This window comes from Felis catus, chromosome C1 (genome assembly GCF_018350175.1).
Source record: "Felis catus isolate Fca126 chromosome C1, F.catus_Fca126_mat1.0, whole genome shotgun sequence".
In the NCBI taxonomy this organism is placed as follows: Eukaryota; Metazoa; Chordata; class Mammalia; order Carnivora; family Felidae; genus Felis; species Felis catus.
This window is the reverse complement of record NC_058375.1, coordinates 181,304,614-181,321,405: the sequence shown is the minus strand read 5'-3', so window position 1 is coordinate 181,321,405 and position 16,792 is coordinate 181,304,614. Positions and strand designations below refer to the sequence as shown.

Below are 16,792 nucleotides of genomic sequence, written 5' to 3'. Positions count from 1 at the left end.
CGTAATTGAAAATTAACTCCTATATCTCCAGGACATAATAGGATTTTTGCACACAGAGTGCTCAGGAGAGAGTTGTTGAATGGGGGGGAGGGGAGGGGGTCAGGACATTTGGGTGCGGGAGGCATGTAGGTGCTTTCATCTTCCTTGGGGTAATGGTGGTTGAATGAAATGATGATATCGGTTATCATCCTTAGCCTTAGAACCATGTAAAGACTATTTTCCTTACCTTTTAAATGTTCAAAATTATTTTTAGTTAGTACTTCATACCTTTTCTAAAAATGAAGGGAAGACCAGTAAGTGCGAGTTCTTGCATGCTTTTTGGAACCAGTTAGGTTATGATTGTTAAAGCAATATCATCTAACAATAAATTTCTAGTTTGGTATTATCTGTAAACAACTTGAATTTTAACTAAAGCAGAAATATTTACAGTGGTAGGCAATACAATAGTTCATATAATGGTATGACTCTATGGGCATCACTTTGACTCTATGGGCAAAGTGACTTTGCTTGATTAAAAATATTAACTTGGTGTAGAGGAATAAATTGTAACACATCTCCCATTAATGAAACTCCCAGTAAAATTAGACTTTCTCCATGCAGATATGAATGAATTGTTTAGAATTATATTGGAAAATGCAGCTCATAAAATAAAAGTTTATTTTGTCATATAATACAAATATTGTATTTATGGTACATAATTATTTGTGGCCATGGGTGAGGCAATGAGAATCAATGTCATAAATGTTACTACTTTCATTTTACCATAATTTATTTCTTATTTTCTTATTTCTTATTTTCTTATTTCTTATATTTATTTTCTCCATAAAAATAGGACCCAGTAAACATTTGGTGTATTGTTGGGTTGGTGAAGGAAGTTTCTACAAGTAGGGTTTTCTGATTGTATAAATATTCTATATAAAGCACGGGAAAGTTGGAACTAAGGTGGTATAATTCTTGAGCTATTCCAGACGTCATCTGTCCTTAAGGATTTTTCTTCATCCACTTGCTCACATTTAGTGTGGATCAGTGAGACTATGATAGTCATTAGATGTATTCGTTGATATTTCCACACCTTCTCCTTCTGGGAATATAATAGGATTCCATTTCTCTGTCTCTGTTTGTTAGACGTGGTCTTGTGAATTTATTTGACCTAGTAAATATGAATAGAAATGACACATGTCACTTCTGGGATGAAGCATTTATGAGAAAGTGCTCAATAGTTCATGTTGATGTCCTCTGCTATGGTAAACAATGGTGATCCAGATAATGGAGTTTTCAAATAAGTCTGGGTCCTTGAGGGAGGATGATATGGAACAAATCACTTTGTTGATCCAAGATTATGTGTAGCATGAAGAAGAAATAAATATTTCTGTTTAATGCCACTGAGATTTGGGGGTTGTTATAATTGTCTCATCTAGTCTGTTCTGCCTGATACAAAAGTTGGTACTAGAAGGAAGGTATTGCTATTAAAACACACACACACACACACACACACACACACACACACACACACACACAACTAAACCAACAACAGCAAACCTTGAAACATATATCATTGGTTTAAGGGTCAAATGGAAGATGGAAAAGAAACTGTCACCAGAGACTGAGAAGATATATCTCATGGTAAAATATTTGTAAAATTATAATCTCCGGTAAAATGAAAGGTAAAATTACATACCTAAGGATTTTATTGCTGTAGGGAAAAGAATAAAAAAGACGGTGGTAGTGGTGTGTGTAAGTTGCTCTTTGTCAAGTCATGTTAAAAAAAAAAGAGTTCAGAAAACACTTGCTTAGTTTGTAAACATTTATGCAATGGATATAGCCCACAAATTGAGGAAGTGGTGGGTGCTTATGATGTGTCAGTATAAGTTGATCAGTTGTAACAAATATACTATTCTGTGGGGGATGATGATAATGAAGCAGGATATTCATGTGTCTGGGGGTATGGGTAAATGGGAAATCTCTAACCTCTTCATTAATGCTAAGTTTGAAACTGAACCTGCTCTAAAAAAGAAAGTCTTTATAAAGTATTTGGGGTAGGAGGAAAGGAAGTTCTTCTGGTTTCTCCACTGCTATTTTAATATAGGATGTTGCAAAAGATTTTAGCTTTCACTGATCAGAAATATATCAAGACAATCTATTTTAGTTGTGTTTTCTATCTTACAAATTTCAAATCTCCTCGAACACTTGGTATTGGACAGATAAAACTGCCTCAATAATTTAATTTAACTGATTGGCAAACTTTTTTTGGAAAGCCCTATCTTTCCATCGATACCGATGATGTTTATTATTTCTGAAATGACTTATATACTTGAAGTATTTATTGATAGTTGTTAACTTGTGTTTTTGTTTTTTGGAAATTTATTTTCTATGTTACTTCAAAGCCTAGGAAAGTTTTTTGAACTCATTGTCTCTATAATGGTCGTGATATTAATCTAAAGGAAACTAAACTCATCTCTGTTGTTCCACAGCCTCCCCCCCACCCCCACCAGTCTCCTGTCTGTCTATGGCACGGCTGTACAATGACACCACTTCTAGAAAAGGAAAACAGATTCAAGTTTAGATAAGCGTAGTTATGTGCTTCATTTAGGGAAGTGACGATCTGGGCTAAATGTTCATGTTCGGTAAGATGAAAGTGGATGGTTTAGAGCAGCACCTCTCAGCCTCAGCACTGACATTCTAAGCTGCCTAATTCTTTGTGGTGGGGTGCTGCCTGGTGGAGAGTAGGATCCTTGTGCCATTCCTGATCTCTACCCATTAGAATTCTATTGGCCAGGAGAAGTCCCCAGTGTGACACTCCAAATTGCCTCCAGAAATTGACAGAAATCTCCTGGGAGACAAAATTGCCCTCCGTTGAGAACTACTGTGCTAGCCAACATATATATATATATATATATATATATATATATATATATATATATACACACATACATATATACACACATACATATATATATATATAATTAGGTACAGTGTTTATATATGTTTAGAATATCGTTATGTTTGTGAAATGATAATTAGAATATTCTGCAGGGTCAACCAGAAATACATATTTAAATCTAGAAGTATCAAATGTATGATGAAACAAAATAAAGAAATTCTTAAGTTGTAATTTCATTTAAATGAATAAAGAAAAAGAAAGATACTCTTCAGAGATTTATTTTCTCATTGTATTAATTTCTGTTACCTCTTAAACAATACCAAAACTTTCAATAGAAAAAAAAAAGGAGGGGTGCCTGGGTGGTTCAGTCCGTTGAGCATCCAGCCAGCTCAGGTCGTGATCTTGCTGTTCCCGAGTTCAAGCCCCATGTTGGGCTCTGTGCTGACAGTTCAGAGCATGGAGCCTGTTTCGGATTCTCTCTCTCTCTCTCTCTCTCTCTCTGTCTCTGTCTCTGTCTCTCTGTCTGTCTCTCCCCCACTCATGCTCTGTCTCTCTCTCAAAAATAAATAAACATTAAAAAAATTTTAAAAAGGAAACTGGGAGAGGGGCGCCTGGGTGGCGCAGTCGGTTAAGCGTCCGACTTCAGCCAGGTCACGATCTCGCGGTCCGTGAGTTCGAGCCCCGCGTCAGGCTCTGGGCTGATGGCTCAGAGCCTGGAGCCTGTTTCCGATTCTGTGTCTCCCTCTCTCTCTGCCCCTCCCCCGTTCATGCTCTGTCTCTCTCTGTCCCAAAAATAAATAAACGTTGAAAAAAAAATTAAAAAAAAAAAAAGGAAACTGGGAGAGCATAATCAAATATTCAGAATCAGCTGGGATAGGAAAGTGAACACTCACAGGTACACATTCACCAACATTAAATGGGAGCTGTGCATCCAAATTTTGTTAAAATTATGCACATTTTGCTATTTTTGCTTTATAAATGTGCAAGAAACATGTGGATGCATATTTCTGTAATCAGCAAACTTTTGTTAGAAGCCCTAATAAACTAAAAAGAGAACATGCCTGCACGCTCTGATATTCCACAAATTTCCTTAATCACTTTCAATTTTTCTCCATTCTTTAAACACATTTAATCACCCCCTCCCAATTTAAATTAATGTTTTCTTTGCAGGGCAAGACAGGTTCTTTTTGATGAGTCAAAAAACATGTTACTCTGGTACCGTAAAATAGCTTTCTCTTCCCTCACTGTATGCCTATACAGCCCTCTCTAGTTCTGAACCCTGAGGAAAATAACATTTTCAGAAGTGGGAACCAAAAGGAGAATAGCATCTGATAACAATAACACATAAGCACTAGTCTGAACTTGAACAATTCGTGTTACATCTGAGTGAAGAAAATATCTACTTAGTACAGAAGAAGTGTCATATGTGGTTTCAGAAAACCAACAAAAAACAAAGCTAACAGCAAGGGCTGTTAGCACAATCACAGCAATCCAGTATGGCTTCCTAAACTAATTTGTTGTTACCTGATGGAAAGGAACAAAACAAAAAAAGAATCTCCAGCATGTCACCTTTCATTAAAATTGTGTTTCTCTGAGATTTTGTTATTTGCAATTGCTCATCTGTTAAATTAAAACTTTTAATTCTTCACAGTTTGTCACCTTTTTAATTCTGGTCTGTTGACATGCACTTTTTTTTTTAATATAAATCCAAAGAAAGTTCAAAATGCAATTTGAAAGCAAATTAGCAATTTTGCTGGCTGCTAAAAAAAAGAAAGCTTCATGCTTCATCTGTATTGTTTTAAGTATGCTTTAAAAAATGAACCAGCCATACAAAGAGGTTGTTCATCTGTTTCTTTCCTAAACAACTGCAATGTTAGCCAATGTAATGAGGTTGCTAGTAGTTTAAAGGTCTTTCCCTGTCATTTCTTCTCTTTTGTTCTACTTCAGAGGACATTGGTGATTGGGAATAAATACTTGAAGCAAACAAAAATAGGCAACAAAGAAATCTTGATATAGTAAGGAGCAGGACAAGCAAATAGAAAATAACAAAGATGTATAATAAAAATATAAAGTGAAATAACATATATTAAGCTAAACAAAAATAAAAAGGTAGATACAGGATATTTCTAGGGAGTTTAGAAGATTACAGAATAACAAATGCTCAAGACACATGAAAAATATTCAGCATCACTAATAGTGAAATAAATGTAAATTAAAATCAAATGGTGAAACTTGGTTTGGCGAAATTTTTAAAAGTTAAGGGGCAACAGTGCCAAGAGTGTGGATTTTAAAAATGAGATCTTTTTGGTACTGTTGATGAGAATCTGGGTTGCTGCAACATTTTTGCAGAGTTTATCAACAGTTAGGAATATATTCCTGGAAAAATACAATGATTCATATTCATATGTTCAGTGTAACATTGCTTGAAATCTCAAGAGGAGATCTGTGGAGTAGTACTTAAAAAATGTAATATAAATAGTAGGTAGTGCTTCCCCTCCCTTTTTAAAATAAGTTGTCTCTGTGTATGATCTTAGAAAATGTCCGTCATCAAGTAATAATAGAATCAAACTGCAGACCTGTAGGTATGCATGTGTTTGTATGTGTATATGTGTTATGTATATATATGGTTGTTAGAACTACCGTGAATATAAAGTACCGAGTACATTTGAAAAAAAAAAAAAAACAGAACAAAGAATCAATAAATATTCACCACCAGCGTGAGTGTTGCTTGTGCCACTCCTACCACCTACCACCACCTGGAATTGACCAGGGGCCTGTCAGACACATGCATCCTAGCAGGAGCTGATTTAGGAATTACTTAACAGAAGAAAATTGCAATTTGTGTTTAGGTTATGCCCAGAGACAGAAGGCTCAGAAATATTGTGTGGAAAAGAGCTCAAGGACAGAGAGAGTTCAGCGCATTGAATCATACCCGAGAGCGATGTTATTTTAACCCTTTTGAGCCGGCTCTTTTTCATTCTCTTGGGCATTTTCAGTGCTACTGACAGGCGACATATGGCATTCACCTGCTATTTCCAAGCATCATACTGTATGTATAGGGTAGATAATAAAGTCATTCGCTTGATTTGAAACATTAGTCCAAACTTCACCCAGAAAATGATTCAGGAAGCTCCTTGGTACTTGCTCTGAGTTTTTCTTTCTTTCTTTCTTTCTTTCTTTCTTTCTTTCTTTCTTTCTTTCTTTCTTTCTTTCTTTCTTTCTTTCTTTCTTTTAAAATTTTTTTAACGTTTATTTATTATTGAGAGACAGAGAGAGACAGAGCATGAGCATGGGAGGGGCAGAGAGAGGGGAGACACAGAATCTGAAGCAGGCTCCAGGCTCTGAGCTGTCTGCACAGAGCCCGATGCAGGGCTTGAACTCACAAACTGCGAGATCATGACCTGAGCCCACGTAGGGTGCTTAACCAACTGAGCCACCCAGGCGCCCCAATTGATTTGAGTTTCTAAGAGCTAGTTTGGTGGAGAGTGAGGGAACTAGGGACCTTTCTGTTGTATTCAGCCAGCAACTAAGCATTCCACTATGAGGCTATGTGTGTCTTTTGAGGAAAGAGTTATTAATTCTGAGGTTCTCTTAGTTCATGCACCCTGGCACCAGGTCTGAGCCTTACCTCTACTGTTCCTCATCTCTTTCCATTTGGTGGTATGCAGATGTGTAGAAGAAGGTACCTTTGGGACCTCCCTCCATGAGTTTTTAAATTTATTTTATTTTATTATTTTATTTTAATTTTAATAGGCTTGAGGTCTTTTATTACTTTTTTTTTCACATTTACCATGCCATGAATTCATAGGGAATGGGTTCCAGCAGCTCAGGCTCCTTTCCATTGGTTCTCACGAAGTGTGCTTCTCTGGGTGGAGTAGGCTGGCTCTTCATTTGAACCCAAGTACCTTTCTCATTGGCTTTCCTCTTATGCTCCTGATCATTTTCCTTCACATGCTTCAGGAAGCTATCTTGGCTCTTTGAGTGCTTAATAGGCTCAATACATGCATTAATTCTTTTGGCAAGAATCTTGCCCTTAACTTGTTTATTTACAAAAATGCCAACAGCATGCTGGGTAACATTGTAGACTCTTCCAGTTTTGCCATGATAACATTTGTGGGGCATTCCTTTTTGAACAGTGCCCGTTCTCTTGATATCTCCAATATCACCTTTCTTATAGATTTGCATGTATGTCGCCAACGCAACAAATCCATATTTTCTAAAAAGGCCTAAAGAACATATAGCAGGTACCTCTTCTCTTTCCTTTGTGTTTGTAATTTTGGAAAATTACTGGAAGATGGGGGGTGCTGGCCAAAAAGCCCTCCATGAGTTTTAATCTTTCCCCCATGGTAACAGTCAACACCAGAGAAACTCCTTTCTCCAGGACCAGAGCCTGGGAGACTGTTGCTTTCTCATCCACAAATCTAAATCATTGACTGACTTGTGGGGCTCTTCCTTAACTATTGCTCTTAATCCTGGGAGAGACATTTATTTTCTTCCTTCAAAGTAGATCAAATATCTCATTTTCATTATCCTTCTATAGCTATCATGCCATAACATGAAGATTTAAGATAAATTGAACATGCTAATTGGGAATGTGACTCTCAGATAGCTCTTAATTTCCCACCAGTAAAATGATAAGGCACAAATGACAAAGGGAAGAGTGGGTTTCTGCAATTTGTGTTGTCAGGTTTCCAAGTAAGAGTGGAGGCTGATTTTAAAGTCAAGAATTAAAACATATGAAAACATTTAAATATATGAGTTTGAATTTGACATTTTACTGTTCGTTCATGGTGGGCACATGTTGTAGCTAATTTTGTTTTAACCCAGGGTGAATGGAATTTGGTTTTTCAGTTTGCTGTATTGTGCTTCAAGCTATTTTGAGTTTTTATCTATAAGCATTTCTTTTGAGCATGCCCCGGACCCAACTGACATTGCACTGATATCCCGACATAATCATTGGGGGTGGGACAGACTGTAGGAGGGGTAGAGGAAAAAAAAAGGGGGGGGTGTTTTTGAATCTCTCATTTTTTCTTGATTTTGGTTTCTCATTGTCTGCTTTTTAAAAATTTCTTACCAATAAGCTTACTATAATCTAGTTATTGTTTTGTTTTAAAGATGGGGCAAGAGCAAAATGAATGAGAGCCAATATTTTCTTTTTGTGAGGGCCTCCCGCACCCCATCCACTTCAACTTGGAACAGGGTGACTTGGAGACCGAGGGCTCTGAGCCTGAAGCTTTCACAGCATTGACACAGGATTGAAGGACTTGGGGGAAGGAGAAAATTGGACCCTGAGAATCTGTCCAGCTTTTGTTCAAACAATCAATGAGAAAGATACTGGCCTTTTATGTTCTCAGCAGTCTCTTTTGAACAAACAGAGGCTGTCAGACTTCTGATTTTTTTTTTTACCTTGTTGATTTCCTTTTCTGAAAAAATGGTACAGTACAAATAAGAGAAAATTCTCAAAGACAAGTCGGATACTGGAGCCAGTACTGCCATCAAGGCACTGATACCAAGGCTCTGGGTGAGTGTGTTCGATGTCACAGGAAGAAGGAAAAATAGAAGTACTGTGATTTGACCTTCCTGAATAAACACACAACACAATTTGAAGACCTAGTTGGACTATTTTTAGCAAAATAAGTTTTACACGGTAATAATGCATTCATAGTTAATGTTGAATAAAAATGTGACCTCTTTGCTGTCAGTTATTTTGCTTACAAGCTATATTGCAGCACTTTGTAAAGTATCTATTTATAAATTGATACATCTGACATTGAGTTGCCCTTTTATTTACTTATTTATTTTGGTTCAGGCACTAAATAAGAAAAACAAATCAGTTTTTGTTTCTTTACTAACTTAGGGTATGATAAGGTTGGTAAACTTTAGTTCAAGCTAATTTTACCAATGATACTGCACTTTTAAGATCTATGGTTATTCTAGTGGAAAATTGGTTGTAATAAGGTAAATATTTATAGGCACCCAGACTTTTTAGAACTACTCATTTTTATGTTTGCCTTTCCGACTAGTCACATACTCTATACATACTATTTTACAATTATTTATTCTTTGTTTTCCATATATGTGTGGAGAACACTGGGCTAAAAACGTAAGTGAATGTATGACCACAGTCCAAATAGATTTATGGGCTAAGAGCTCTCTGAAGAAGCTGTTCTGTCTATAAAATGGAGAGAGTAATATTCTGAAGATACAGATTAATGCATGAAAATATTTTAACCTAAAGTATAATAATGTAACATTTTTAAGGCAGTTAAAAGACTGGTGAAATATGTATTTGTATTTCATTCAAAAGGACATCCTATGTGAACATCAAGGTTTTGTGTGTGCGTGTGTCTATGTGTATAAATGTATATATGCACATGTATATAAAACAATGTATATATCTGCATATAATTTATGATTGTATATCGCCATGTACACTTAAGAAAAATCATATGTGTCAAATATGTCTATGTGATTCTAACTTAATTTGAGTTTACTTATGTAGGTGAGTGTGTATTTATATATTCACTTACTCTTAAGAATATGTTTTTCTGGAACTTTCCCTGTATGTTGGTACTTACAGATGTTGTGGCCTAAGCATATTGGTGATAGATTTTATTAAGGTGTGGTATTGAGAGGTATGGTAGAAATAGTACTGGATATAGAGTCAGAAAACTAGTTCTGAGTCATGGCTAGGTCAAATACTCTGAGACCTTTAAGAACTTAAATCACTCTTCTGCAATCTATTGGTAATCTAATAGGTAAATCTATTACCTAGTATACAGAACTATTGGAAAGTTTAAATGTGATTATTCTAATGAAGGTGCTTTATAAGACCAAAAGTGCCATAATGCCACTTATTATCTCTATACCATTGTTTCTATGGCAAGTTTTAGGAATGGTGAGTGAGGATATGTGACATGGTAGTACCTAGAGTAGGGTAAAGGGGGCAATACTTTAAGGAGTGAGGATTTATGTACGTCCTCTTCTGGAGGGCAGAGTCTCTACTAAATTATTCATAATTCTCATTCACGGGAGACTTTTTTCCCCCCTTGACTTGCTTATTCATTTCACAATTCATAATAGTATGAACGCTTGGATATTTATTTCATTATATGTTATAATCCAATGTAATTTATTTTCTTGCTCCATTTGTTCCAGTTCCGGCATTGGGGAACTCTTTCAGTTAGCCTTTACCTATTATTGTGTGGTTTCTTTTCTCTTCCTTCCCTCCCTCCTTCTCTTTCCTTCTTTTCTCCCTTCCTTCCTTCCTTCCTTCCTTCCTTCCTTCCTTCCTTCCATATTTCTTTTGCATTTTTTACTTTTTGGCACTACAAGATGTTTCAGACTCTTCTTGTATATTTCCTGTGCCGGACCTAGAATCTACTATTTCTCCAAAAAGCTGTAGTTCACTCTATCAGAGAATGGTGTTAGAAACCAAGATCTGGATGCTAGGTGTCCTTGTTAAATCGAGGTGAAGCTGCATCTAGGCCCTCTTGGCTGGCCACAAAGCATATATGTGTGCATCTCTGCCAATTTATAAATATTTCTCTATATAACCCAGTGTATCTATATTAAGTTAAACATGGTATTTTCAACTTTAATCCATTATCACATAGATTATTCTAGTCCCCTCCTCTTCCTTATCTGTTAGCTCCAACTCCAATAATGAGAAGCCTGGCTTCCACCATTTCACTATGAGTTTACTCAGTTGTTCAGTTCGGGTCTACATGTGTAGCGGTATGAAAATTGTTAACCCATTTCTGTTAATTTTTCTGCCACTGGATAAAGATGTTCAGATTTCTTCCTACGTTTAATCTTTTACATTCTCATCCAGTCACTTGTTTAACTCTCTTCTCTCTTTGCTCTACTACTATCTTTGGCTTCACCTTAAAAATCCTCTAAATACCCTTCCTCTCCATTTACATATAATTTCTCCAATTAATAAGTTTTAATTGTTAATGTTTATTTATTTACCTTTAGTGAGAGGGAGGGAAAGAGAGAGGAGAGAGAGAGAGAGGAAGACAGAGAATCCCAAGCAGGCTCTGTGCTGTCAGCATAGAGCCCGACCCGGGGCTCAATCTCACAAACCATAGGATCATTACTTGAACCAGGATCAAGAGTCGGTCACTTAACAGACTAAGCCACTAGGCACCCCTCCAATTAATAAGTTTTAGTTTTGTAAGATTATGTCAAGCTGTTTGGCTGTCTTTTTGTTTAACAGGTCTCGATTACAAGGAACTATTCATTTAGTTAATACTACTCCAGAATAAATCATTAAGAAAATGAAATATTAATCATTTACTAATTTTGAACCATCGGGTGCTCTTAAGATAAATTTTGATATTAAAGAAATATTATAATTAATATGCATACAGAAGTATACATTAAATTGTTTTTATTTCTTTGATTATATACTTTGAGTACAAACTGCTTCTGTTTGCCAACAATAGAAAAAAATTAGGGGGTGTATTTGGCATTGAGAAGAATTATAACCTCTATTAACTGGATCAGAGACTATGAAGTTATGAAATATGATGTTGTTTGTAATGCCTTTTTTTGCCTGTGGAAATGGGAACATAAGATGGTTTTTGGAACACCTGAAGAAATATTTCATTGCATAGCTTTAGGGAAAACAGGAACAATACAGAATATTTATTATATAAATAGTCTTTGTGCAAGATCCCACAGAATCTGTGTTCTACGTATAACAGAGGTGTTGTCCCATTAAAAAGGAAAGCTACAACAGTAGCAAAAGAATTGAAAATTTGTCAGGAAATATATGCTTACATGAGACAAGAGTATAGTCATTCCATATATGTATTCATTTATTGACTCCTGCTAGTCATTTTCACACATGTGAATTTCCATGCTCCTGTTTTTAGGCACATATATGTAAATAATTGGTTCTCAAAATATTCAACATCTAGCAGTATCCCTACAATGCACAGCACAGCCCTCCACAGAAAGGAACTACCCAGTTCAAAATGTCTATAATGCTGAGGTTGAAAAACTCTGGTCTAAAAAATGGGTATGCAGTACTGTTCATACTGTTGAAAATGCTGAGCATATGTAGATACACATTTAATTGGTGCAATGGCTTCTGACACCAATTATGCAGAGTTAGGCTTAACTTTAAAGGTTAAGGACATTGTTCTTACTTTAGACACTAGTCACGAGTTCCAGAGTCCCCAGGCCGGTTGTACCTCTAACCAGCAGGCTACAAATTTGGGGGTCCTTCCTTACCCCCTCAGGGTTTGATAATTCACTAGAACAACTCACAAAACTCAGGAAAACATTATGCTTCTGCTTTAAAGTTTTATTATAGCCAAATAGTACAAATCAGAACCAATCAAAAGAAGACTCACAAAGGGTGAGATCTGAGGGGTCCCAGACACGAAGCTTCCATGTTCTCTCCCTTTGTTATGATATGTCAACATGTGAAACTACACAGAGGACTGCCAACCAAGAATGCTTACCTGACCTCGATGTCCAGAGCTTTCATTGGGGTTTCATTACGCAGGTATGACTGATTGAACCATTGGCTATGTGACTGAACTCAACCTCTCCCTCCCTCTGCTTCCTGGACATCAGGCTCATATCACATGGCTTAAAACCACTATTACTCCGATCACACATTGATCTTGCTGGCATGGCCGACCTGCAAACTGAATCACTTCTTATACATAAACATAAACTATCTAGGAGTCCTCAGTGATTCACTTCATTAGCATATATTATCAGGTTCCACCATGAATAACAAAGACACTCCTATCTGAGAAATACCAAGGATTTAGAGACCCTCTCCCTGAAACCAGGGACAAAGACCAGCCAAATTCTTTGTTACATAGGAATTGGTTTAGAAAATATATGAATGTATAATGGTGAAATAACATGATTATAATCTTGATATTTATCAAATACATTTTCCAATACTGAATTTGACAAATACAGACAGGAAGCAGCCAATTGACATGCATAAAAAATGTAAATAAATAGGAAAAAATTGTATTTTCATTTAGGGAAGAGGATGAATTGAGAGTAGACCTAAAAATATATTAACTGGGATATTAATCTATAAGTTTTTATCTCTAGGGAGACAAAATTGAAATAGTTTAAATGTAATTCGGGGAATTTATATTTATTTGAAGAATTTTTTCTGACAATAGGTATATATTACTGAAATTACTATTTGAGGTAAGTGATTTTGAAATCTACAGAAACTATATTTATGTATATTAGAGGACATAGAAATGCAATAAAAAGGACATTTACAAGACCTAAGGAATAGAAGATTTAGAACAAAATAAGATGTTGGTCAATTCTCTTTATCAAACGTCAGGATATATAATACTCAGGTATTAACTGCTGAGGTACACAGATTATGAAAAATTATAATTGCTAAAGTACATAAAGGAAAAACGGTATGCCTAAACTGAAAGAGCTTATTTGTGTTAACTTAGAATAGATGAGATATTTGTGAAAATAATTTCAATAGAAGGTAGAATATGAGGTTCAGTTTCAGAGAGATGCATGCAAAAAGCGTATAAGACCAGAAAGGAGGAAGAAAGTAAGTTGCAAATAAACAGAAGCCTATATAACATACTGCCGTTGAAGGCTCATTAAAACAACCAAGGCAGAGTAGCAGCTTCCTAAGAAGAAAGCCATTAAGGCAAGGGACAGCACTGTGACATTTGGGAAGCAATATATCTTAAAGCGCTAGATCTAGTTCACCAAAATTTGAGGAAGAAACAATGGCTTTCTTTTGTAGCTATGGTTATAAAATCCGGGTGGGTGGGGGAAAGGACAGTGTTAAAGTTGAAAGAGTAAGACCAAGAAATGTGTCCTAGTGCACAGTGCACAAGAATAGGGACAGAAAAATGATCTAGCTTTTAAAGGAAGAACAAAAGAAATACAATGATTGATGAAAGAATAATGAAAAATTGAATAATGTATTATCATTTTTAAAAATTCTTATTTGTTTTACAGAAGAAAAATAGTAATGGATGTTTCTAAATATTTTTAATAAAATGTGTACTGTTCCTTTCAAAGTTCATTAAATGACGCCTTCAGTGTGATCCACTTTGACAGCTTCAAAAGAAAAGTAAATGTCTTCTCAAAGATCTTTCCTGCCTTCTGATTCTAGAACTTTGACCACTGTGAGTTTTCTTTATAGCCGTCAAATATTTTCTGGCCTACAAACAGAGAGGTGTAAGAGTTCTTTGGGAAGATGCACTATTCTCCACAAAAGATGTGCTTGGATGACATGATTCATGACATTTCTTTGACACATTGCACACCATTTTGAGTTTTAGTATGATTCATTTGTATGATGCAAAGGGAAGCAATCATCATTTGTTATTTATGGTTTGCTGTGTAATTACAATTGAAGTTACTTTTACATTGCATTTCTCATTGCTTAAAGTATCACTAGAACGTGATAGTTAATAGATAAAAAGGTATAAGGCAAATAGCTGTAAAAGTCTTAATTCGCATTTGCTAATTTATTAGCATCCTTTGTAATGCCATTGTTCTTGCATTGGTTCATGTAAGCCAAACACAGCCTGTAATCAACAGGACACCACCCTGAACTCTGCTTAAATCTTTACACAGATGCCTCCTACCAGGATCATCTCCTAGGTCTGAGAACATACTTCTCTCTAAATGCATGAAAAAATATCACCATCAAGACTTTACAAAACTGCTCTCTGCTTTCATTTGTTTTTAAGGAAAGCCATACTTTATGAATTTAAATTAGTTGACCTATCAGAAGAATATCTAGGGGCACCTGGGTGGCTCAGTCAGTTGAGCATCTGACTTCAGCTCAGGTCATGATCTTGCAATTCGTGAGTTTGAACCCCACATCGGGCTCATGGCTGTCAAGGCAGAGCCCACTTTGGAACCTCTGTCTGTCTGTCTCTCTCTTTGCCCCTCCCCTGCTTGCATACCTGAGCTCTCTTTCTCTCTTAAAAATAAATAATCTTAACAAAAAAGAATATCTAAAGCAATTTGAACACCCGATAAGCAGAGAAATATGACTATGGAGAGGCGCTGTGGCCATCCATTAACACATATTAAGATGGTTTCAGAGATAGCTTTTTGATAAAAGGCAAGTAAGTTTTATCAAGAGTATAGATAAAGTAACAACTTTAGTGGATGGCCCATGCCTTCCTGTGAGTAGTGTTAATAAGGGAATTGGAAAGTTGGGGAAGAGTAATGTGAGAATCTAATATTCTCATTCCCTGATTTGACTCTTGACTCATCCTATCAAAAACTCTATTGGAATGTTAAAGCTATAGGCAGGGAAACTTGGAAATCATATAGTCCAAGCCTCGCTTTCCAGGTGGGTGTCTCTCAAAGATAATTATTTGAGAAGCGTGTCTTGAATCAACAAATGAATGAGGTAACAGAGACAGTCTAAGTAAATATAGTAGAATTTTATGGCTAGTTTCTAAGCAAATTAGAATCTATGTCTTCTGAAACTTACATAGTGTTTTTCCCATTACATCATTCTTTCCTGATTTCATACTAAATCTCCTAGTAAATAGTTGTTGATGTGCATATGTATTGAATTATTAACTGAAAATATAGTTTTATAACACTTTGTTTTGGAATGGAGTAATTCACATGGTCTGTAACCTATGTTTCCCTTCTTATCAAATGGATGATATCTATCCCAACTTTTATTAAACATACAAATATGCTTGTGTACCCAAAGGACATGGGCAAAGATATCAACAAAGACTTCTGTAAAGAGTGGGATTTAGGAAGATTTTGTATGATTATGAATATGTTCATTTAAAAATATTTATTTAAAGTTATTTTTAGGGCATTTATAATGAATATAATGGTAGTATTAGTATAATTAATAATTACAACAATATATGAATATACAACATGATAGTATAATAATATCATATTATTATTATATTATATATTATATATAAATATATAGAAATTATATGTATATAAATTATATATATTATATAATAATCACAATATATGTTATATATTATATATTATATATTATATTATATAATAATAATCACAATAAATAATATAAATAAGTATCGCTATTTTTATATATTAATATAATTAATAATATAATACAACCTAAAATAATTATTAAAATTATTTTTAAATATTTATGACTAGAAAATATAGGAGACATACATGATCATATTGGCAGTGTTTATTATCAAAATGTGAGACTGTGAAAAATGTTGCAGTCTTTCATCTGCATTTAGTGTTGTCTATAATGCATAATCATTACTCTTAATTTGTAAACCATATTAGTTATTGATTTTCAAAAATGTAATGATATACACAAATAATTAAAAATTCAAATTCTATTAAAAGATGCATAGTAAAAATATAAATATTTTTTGACCCCTGTCCTTCAACACTCCAGGTCCTATCCCTAAAGAGAACTGTTGCTTCTTATTTTATATAGGTAATCTGCGTGTGTGTGTGTGTGTGTGTGTGTGTGTGCATGTGCGTGCACTCAGGTGTCTCTATAGCTATGAGTATGTGTATAATTGATATCATTTGTAGATAGATAAAATATTTCTGAATATAAGTATATGGCATAAATATCCATTCCTCCTTTCTCCTTTGTTTTATACAAATAGTAGTACCTTAGTTTACTTATTCTTTAGTGTGTGTATGTATGCATATTTTATATGTATATATCTAAATACATGTCTATTATATATATTTGTATATATTAATTTAATATTTTCTCCTGGGGATAATTTCACAACAGTCTTTGCATATATTCCTCATTCTCTGTAAACACTACATAGCAATTTGTTGTCTGGATGTGTCATAATGAGTGCATTTGAGTGCTCCTGATGAAACTAAGTCGTTTGCAATATTTTATTATTGCAACTAATAAGCCAATAAACATACTTG

At 35.0% G+C, this 16,792-nt stretch overlaps 1 long non-coding RNA gene and 1 pseudogene across 2 annotated transcripts in view; one reads left to right on the top strand and one right to left on the bottom strand.

Annotated features, from left to right (window-relative positions):
• Positions 1–6,667: 6,667 nt before the first annotated feature.
• LOC109503052 lies at positions 6,668–7,226 on the bottom strand (annotated as a pseudogene).
• Positions 7,227–11,819: 4,593 nt separating this feature from the next.
• LOC109502798 overlaps positions 11,820–16,792 on the top strand; it is a 135,421-nt gene continuing 130,448 nt past the window's right edge. Inside the window, exon 1 of one of the 2 annotated variants that reach the window (XR_006583450.1) lies at positions 11,820–12,401. This is a non-coding gene — a long non-coding RNA (uncharacterized LOC109502798). The remainder of the gene's footprint in view (positions 12,402–16,792) is intronic. The other variant, XR_002745057.2, reaches the window with a different exon arrangement.